Below are 8,193 nucleotides of genomic sequence, written 5' to 3' on the forward strand. Positions count from 1 at the left end.
TGAAGTTCTTCATTCTTCCTCGTGAGAAGAAAAGGACAAGCAAATGGCTGAAAGCAATCAATCGAGTAACAGTAAAAGAAGACGGTTCCGTGGACCATTCTCGCCAGTGGGAACCTAAATCCAGGCACGTTTGCAGCCGACATTTTATTACTGGTGAGTAAACTTAAATCAAATTTTTTTTTTTGCCCCAATTAGCTGCTAGGATTCAATAGACTAGGTAGTGGTTATCATTACCGTAACCGACAACTCGCAAAGCGTTATTTTTCTTTTGCCGTGAACTGTTCTGATCGGTCAATCGGTATATTATTGGCCTGGTGGGAATTGGTTATTTTGCCGTGACGTGTTCACGGCTAAATAACGCTTGGAGGCGAATTACCGTTTACGGCAGAAATAATCACTCTGTATATACTACCAGTTTTCTTAGTTCCTCACAGTACATATTCCACGTAATTGATAAAGGTCAACTTACTGGGTGACTTTATGAGATAAATGTAGATGTTTCCGAACTTCACTGTGGGGCAATTCCTTTGGATTGTTAATCCAGCTATCAGCTGCGACTTTGTACGGGCAGATTTACAAGGCCAATACACGCTAATTTTAAGTTGTATCTCCTCCTCGCGTCTGTCGGCAGTGACTCATGATAATAATAAGTCATGTTTAAGGCGTTTTTATGATAAAAATACGCAAAACACAGCTGAAATATACGAATTTCAGACGTTTGTCTAAGGATGTTTACCTGTGCGTGCACCCATCTCAAAATGGCGACACGTTCCTATGTGAGATGACGTCATCGTGACATCACGCCGACTGCGAGAATAAGTAGGTAGATGAATGAAAAAAATATATATATATTTTTACCAACAATTCGTGTTGCTATGCTCTGAAGAACATTGTTACCTAGCTATCAGTCAGGAATAAAATACAGTGGTACCTCGACATACGATCGCTTCGACACATGATCTTTTCGACATCCGACGTAAAATTTGACTCGCCATTTGTTTCTACATCCAACGACATGCTCGAAATACGACGATTTTTGACAGCGCCGGAAGACGGACGCACGGCTGATTTTCTTGTGAGAGAAATCAACTCTGGATCCAAAAAGGTTAGTGCAGGTGGAGGAAAAAAAAAGAAAAGGTTACGCTTACCATTGAAATGAAGATGCGAAAGATAGCAAATATAAACATGGTGTGCGCATCTGATAGGGGAAAATATTACATTATGCTTTTGTGATGTATGATTGCTTCTGTGACATAGATTGTAACAACTTCTATTGTTTTTCCCCTTGTTCCCATAGTTAGGAGACGCGCTTGAGAATCTCACGAGATAACTTGTTTGGACACGGCTGGGTCCCATAGTTACACGCCTGGGTCCTATAGAGATAACTTGTTTTGCACCCATAATATTTACCACTTGTTGACATCTGTTGCAGCACAGCTCATTTGTTCCCATGTGAAAAGCCCTTTTCCAAGGGGGCTGAACCAGAAGTAACTTTAATGTTTGTCATTGGGTGGCCGCGCAACTCGCGGGCGGGAGTTGGCCTCTCCGCCCCTGTGGGGCGCGTCCTTACAAAAAGCTGACATTTCCGGGCCTCCGGTGAAGTTGGCTGGGGATCAGACACGCGGGTCGCCCAGCTTTGTCCCTTTCGTCGCTTATACTGGAGTGTTGACCTGACTTCCCACTCGTTTGTCACGGTTAGCGATTTTCATTTCTAAGGGACACTCTGATGTGCTGTAACAGTAACGTGGTGGTGTAAGGTTGGCAAACTCAGACTAAGCGTGAGGTTACTACCGTAAATTCCGGACTATAAGCCGCTACTTTTTTCCCTCCCTCAGTATCCTGCGGCTTATCAATCAATCAATCAATCAATCAATCAACTTTATTTGTATAGCACATTTAAAAATCCGCCAAGGAGACCAAAGTGATTTACATAGCAAAACACAGCAAAATAAGTCAACTTTGAAAGATAAAACAAACACATAAAATAAAAATAAATAAAAGACGAGGTCATAAACTGTCATTGCACATTAAAAGCTGAAGAAAAATAAAATGTTTTAAGACGTGATATAGTCCAGCATGGCTTATTTGTTGATTTATTTGGGTTAATAGGTAACACTTTATTTGAGACCGGCGTCATTAGACCGTCATAATTATAACACTATCAAGGGCATTAATGAGTGCTTATGACAGATGTCATTGTCATCCAGCAAACTATGTCACTAACTCCATTTATGTCCAGCTCGTATCTTTAAAATCTATTCAAAAGTGAGATAATTTGCCGATGACACAAAATGACATCTGTCATAAGGATTCTTTAATGCTCATGGCAGTGTCATGTCATAATTATGATAGTCTTATGGCACGACTGTCAAATAAAATGTTACCAAATACCATAACTAGCAATTAATGAAACAACTGGAACAGCAACTGAAGAAATAATTGGCACATAACATGAATTTTGATTGTTATTTACATCTGTAGCGCTGCAATGCATGCTAGGAGGCATGTTGGACAACAACAGTGTTGACGGCAGGTGGCATCAGAGGTTTACTGTCTCTCCAAGGGAAATGCTTCATTTGTGCATTAATGTACAAATGAAGCTTCTTGAAGCAATGGTGGTTCATTTGGTCTTATGACCGTCATAATTATGACATAACACTATCATAGGCATTACTGAATGCTTATGACAGATGTCATTAAGTGTCATCCGGCAAACTATGTCACTATCTCCATTTATGTTCATTTCGGATCTTTTACATCCATTCAAAAGTGAGATAATTTTTAATTGTCATAACAGTGTCATGTCATAATTATGATTGTCTAATGACAGTTTTATGGGGCCATTTTCAAATAAAGAGTTTCCAAATACCATCTCTAGCAATAAATGAAACGGAAAACGTAACTGAAGAAATAATTTGCAGAGAACATGAATTTTTATTGTTATTTACATCTGTAGTGCTGCAATGCATGCTAGGAGGCATGTTGGACGACAACAGTGTTGACAGCAGGTGGAGCAGTAATGGGCAAATTAAGCTTCTCGAAGCAATGAAGCTTTTCAGCCCATTGGTTCAAAGCTTCATGGTGGTTCATTTGGTCTTATGACAGTCTTACGGTGCCGCTGTCAAATAAAGTGTTACCAGTTACTATCTTTTGGTGTAAATATTCCATAATACAGTGAGGAGTGCTGCGGCTTATAGTCCAGTGCGACTTATCTGTGAACAAATGCTGTTTTTGTGTCAAATTTGGTGGGTGCGGCTTATAGTCAGGTGCGCCTTATAGTCCAAAAATTATGGACTTGCTGTGCTTGTTTTTGATACCTGTTTGCTTGCTCTTGTGGGATTTTAATCAATAAATCACATATTTTCTGCAATTGACATAAATAAACATTGTCTATTGAGCAAAAGTGTGCCCGTTACTGATTCACTGCGAACCTGAAATTTCATACAACAGCATCCATGAACTGGGTCGACAATAGGGCTGTAGAATGTCAATCTCGGCCGGCGGTCCTCCTTCGTTCGCCAGTCTTTATAAGTTAAGGTGACAATTCTTATTGTGGTATCATCACCAAAGAAATCGCCAGCTTTGTCAGGTTTCTAATCATTTATTCCATCAACTCGCCTAGTGTCCGCTGCTGTTGACGCCAGGATCGAAACAGAAAGTAGTGGTCATGTCAGCCCCGCGGTGAGTTCAGGTACAGCAAATAAAAGTCCACCACATTAGAACCTAATTCGTTACATTATTACAGGTATTATTATCATTGCTATTATTATAATATTGTTATTCTGATTTTTATTCATAATTTATTTGTTTTGCTCTTTGTAATTGCTATTTGCAAAAGTAACAGCAGTAATTATTAAGGATTTAATGTAGGTTTTTGGGCTGTGGAACGAATTAATGGAATTATAATCTATTTTTATTTTTTATTTTGCTCGTCATGCAACCCTTTCGACTTACAAACAAGGTCCTGGAACGAATTAACTTCGTATGTAGAGGTACCACTGTATAAAAATATTTTTACTATAGGGGCTTCTTAATTCAACACGCAGAATTCCAGGCATGTTAATGTTTTCGCAATGTCAATTTTAAAAGAAACAGTAACTTCAAATTTACCTGCTACTGTACGAAACCATCCAAGTTGGAGTGTCCCACCAAATGAAACGGTCCCCCTTTCAGTTTTAAAGAGGACACTTGCGCAGCCTTGAGCATGCACCTACTATTTTCGGGTAGATATTATCTTGTTTGATCAAGTTTATACTAGGGCTGTCCAACGATTAAAATTTTTAATCGAGTTAATTACAGCTTAAAAATTAATTAATCGTAATTAATCGCAATTAATCGCAATTAATCGCAATTCAAACCATCTATAAAATATGCCATATTTTTCTGTAAATTATATATATATATTCTGTAAAATAAATTGTTGGAATGGAAAGCTAAGACACTAGATGGATATATACATTCAACATACGGTACATAAGGACTGTAGTGGGCATTTCACTCTACTGTCATTTAAATCTGTCCATGCTGTCCTCACTCCGAAGCGTCTACTTTTTCCAAAGCTAGACAGCGAGTGAACGACGCCTTAATAATCAGACTTCTTCCTTTTTCATCTGATTTATTAATAAAATAGCCTCAAACCATTGTCCTCTTTAGACCATTGCATTAGCAACAACGTTAGCTTAGCACGCTATACAGGTTCACTAAACATAAACAAAAAGCGTCTCATACAAAAAATATAACATTTCGCTTACTAACATAATATGTACATTCTTTACAATAACCATACTTACGGACAAATCTTGTCCAAGGATCATATAAGCACAACATTAGAACGTAGGCGTCAGCCCGAGACGTCGTGCAGCCATATTGAACTAGCAAGAAAACAATTAACCATGTAGCAAAGCGACCACAAGAGTTCGCTGTTAGACAGCACAAAAAGCCTTGCTGTAAAACTTACCAAAAGGCAGAATACTGTCTGAGCGGGACATGTGCGTTAATTGCGTCAAATATTGTAACGTGATTAATTAATAAAATTAATTACCGCGCGTTAACGTGATAATTTTGACAGCCCTAGTTTATACTGATTAAAATTGGGTAAACAGAGTTAATTTTAACCAATTTGATACAGTTCACTTGCTTACCTAAATAATTTTAGTATAATTTATACAATTTATATGGATCATAATTACCACCCACAAAAATCGTTTTTTATAGTGTAGAGGAAAACTTGTCAATGTACAGTGTGTGCCCCTGAATCTTCTGCTTGCGCCCCTAAAAAAAGTTAAGGGGCCACTGTGCTTCCAGTAAAAAATGTTAGTCAGGACCCCTGTTCATGTTTTTATTTTGAAAGTCACTCGACAGGAAGTAATGTCGAGGCCGTTTTCGTAGTGTTCTTGTCAGTCTGCCTGTTGATGAGAATTGATCAACATTGTTCATTCTGCTCACTTTGTTGAAAGGCATTGTGCTGTTTAAGCCTTAGAAAGGACCATCTGTAAGTACAATATTTTTCATAAGAGTTGTTTAGCAGTATATTTGTTATATTTTGGAATGTTTGAACAACCGCGGCATGCATCATAGGCATGACAGGACTTCAAGGCCTTGTCCAGGATTTCATATGCAAAATGTTGAAAGTTGAGGCTGTCAATTACTCTGATTTCATGTACATTTTCTCATTCTTTTTAGTTTCGCTCTGGTTCATATTTAGTTATGACAGTGCAGTTGAGTTGATGCTTAGATGTTACTTCCTGACTACCTTATTCAGTTAGAATGCCCTCTGGCTGGTTTTTGACTTGCATTATACCCATTCCGTTTGCATTCTCTAAATGTATTATTTTTGGGTCAGATATCTATCTCGGGTCGTTAACTTGACACGCTTGATGTTTATACTGTGTTTAGTTACTGATTTATGTTATTTAAGACGTTCCACAACTGAAAACTCGAGAAGACAGCAGTGCATTCTTAGGCCTTGATTACGCGAAGAAGGGTAAAATTGTATAACCTGTAAAGTGCTGTTTTTTTAAAAAGTACATTCAAGATCATGGGTTTCAAACATACTGCTAGCAAGCTGAAACTGCTTGACTTTACATAACTTTTATATAACTTTTGACTTTGATATGTAAATGATATTTACATCATAGCTTAAAAGAATGGATGATGAAACATTATTTACACTGTCTAAACCAATAGGATTTGAAGCACTTTGTCTCTGATGTCTTTGATCTGCGAAGGGACTGACTGATATTAGAATGATAACTGGTTGACTGCAGTGAAACCTTCGTGTACCGAGAGAATTACTTCAATACTGGTAAATATAGAATTTTTAATTCAACACTATACTATAACAAGACTAAATATATAGTAGGACAATCCTAGGGTACCTTTCTCAATTAGGTTGGTCTCGCAGTAATGGCCGAAACTCTCAATAATCTGTCTAAACCAGTAGGATTTGAAGCACTTTTGTGTATAACAGTCTTTGATCTGCATCTGGTTGACTGCACTGACAGTTTCGTGTACGGAGAGAATTCTTTTAATATTGGTAAATATAAAATTTCTAATTCAACAATATACATGATTACTGAAAACAAGTTGGACAATCCTGATGATCTTGGGGTATACTATAGATGACGTGTTCGGGAAATTCTAAGTAAAACTGTGAATATTTCACTGCGTCGACTGTCTTGCTGTTATCATGGATTTTGTGTGATGTGAGGTCTATTTGCTCTGTTAATGACCGTGGCATGCCGGTGCCTTGCCTTTGTTGCTGTATTTTAACTGTTCCGATATGGTGCATGTGAGGGGGTTACATCGAGATTAGAGGTCGACCGATACAGGAATTTCAAATTCTGATTCTGATACGATATCTAAAAAGCAGCCATTTTCCGATCTCCAAAGCCGATCTTGTAAGCTTACATACTTTTTTTTTTTTTAAGAGAACGTTCGCCATGTGTTCGAGTGTAAGAGTCACTCAGTAAACACCTTCAAAGGCTAAAGCAATATTGCATATTCTCTCATGCAAGATAATAAAAAAATCTTAGAATATTTACAAAACATGCAAGCCTGAAGCTCCCTGTAGCAGCCTACCTTCAAGCTGCTGCAGGGTCCTTCCGGGGGTCCTACCGTAGGTCAGCTGCGGGCACAGTTGCCCACACAGATTCCATGATCAAAATCCTTTTTTCATGGCTTATTTTTTTTAATCGGCCTGTTACTGCTCATTAATCACCATCACCCACTCCAGTGTATGTTTCACAATTACTTATTTCTGAATGATTGCAGGCTATTGCCTCGTGAGGATGCAGTCAGTGCCGAAGAAGACGTGCAACATCGTTGAGTTGTCGGTGACACAACGTGATACCCTCATGCCCGTTGAAAGCAAAGGAAAAGACGAACCCTCTTCAACTTTATCATGCCAACTGGAGGAGACAGAATCCAACCGAATGATTGAAGAGAAGCTAGCTACAATTGAAGCGAAGCTAGCTACACTGAAAACCCAAACAGAATCCAACGTAATGATTGAAGAGAAGATTGCTTCAATTGAAGAAAAGCTAGCTAAAATGGAAATACGTTTAGAGGTGTCAAATGACTGCCTGGAAGTGGTGAGCAGCAGCATCCAGTCGGCGTGGTCACATGTTGTTCATGTGCAAAATGAAGGAGCCTATTAAGCTTCTTCCTGTTTTAAAATAATAAAAAGAAACTCCTCTTTCAGTCATTCATTCATTTCGCCTCATCACTTTATATTTGTGCACTAAATCAATCCTTGAACGATAATCCTTTTTCAGTCAGTGATCTGTTTTGTCTGCCATGAGTTTCTTTGATGTGTAGTCTATATTCTGTACTACAAACAAGCACACAAAACACCGGCAATCACAACAGCAAAAAGTATTATAATTCCATTCAGTGGATTATAAGTAAAGTTGCACCGATACCAATACCAGTATCGGCAGGGGGCGCCGATCCGGCCCGAATTGGTGGTATCGGTATCGACGAGTACCATCATTTAGAAGGCCGATACCATCTGCTAGCGTCACTTGAGCGCAAATGAACTGTCTTTCCCACGTGAGCTAACTTCCCAAATCTCGATGCATGACATTTGATTATATTTGTCTCGAATTTACCATACGGAAGTATCAGCTCCGTCTTCAGTACTCCAGATGTTCACTACGACGCATGTCCGACATGTTACGCTGTTTTTCTAAC

At 38.6% G+C, this 8,193-nt stretch overlaps 1 long non-coding RNA gene across 1 annotated transcript; it reads left to right on the forward strand.

The window, feature by feature from the left end:
- The first annotated feature begins 5,341 nt into the window (after positions 1 to 5,341).
- On the forward strand, positions 5,342 to 7,701 carry LOC130907899 (uncharacterized). Its single transcript, XR_009061543.1, has 2 exons — positions 5,342 to 5,491; positions 7,273 to 7,701. It is a non-coding gene; the product is annotated as an uncharacterized LOC130907899 (long non-coding RNA).
- The last annotated feature ends 492 nt before the right edge of the window (positions 7,702 to 8,193 follow it).

This window comes from Corythoichthys intestinalis, chromosome 19 (assembly GCF_030265065.1).
Source record: "Corythoichthys intestinalis isolate RoL2023-P3 chromosome 19, ASM3026506v1, whole genome shotgun sequence".
Taxonomy (NCBI): domain Eukaryota; kingdom Metazoa; phylum Chordata; class Actinopteri; order Syngnathiformes; family Syngnathidae; genus Corythoichthys; species Corythoichthys intestinalis.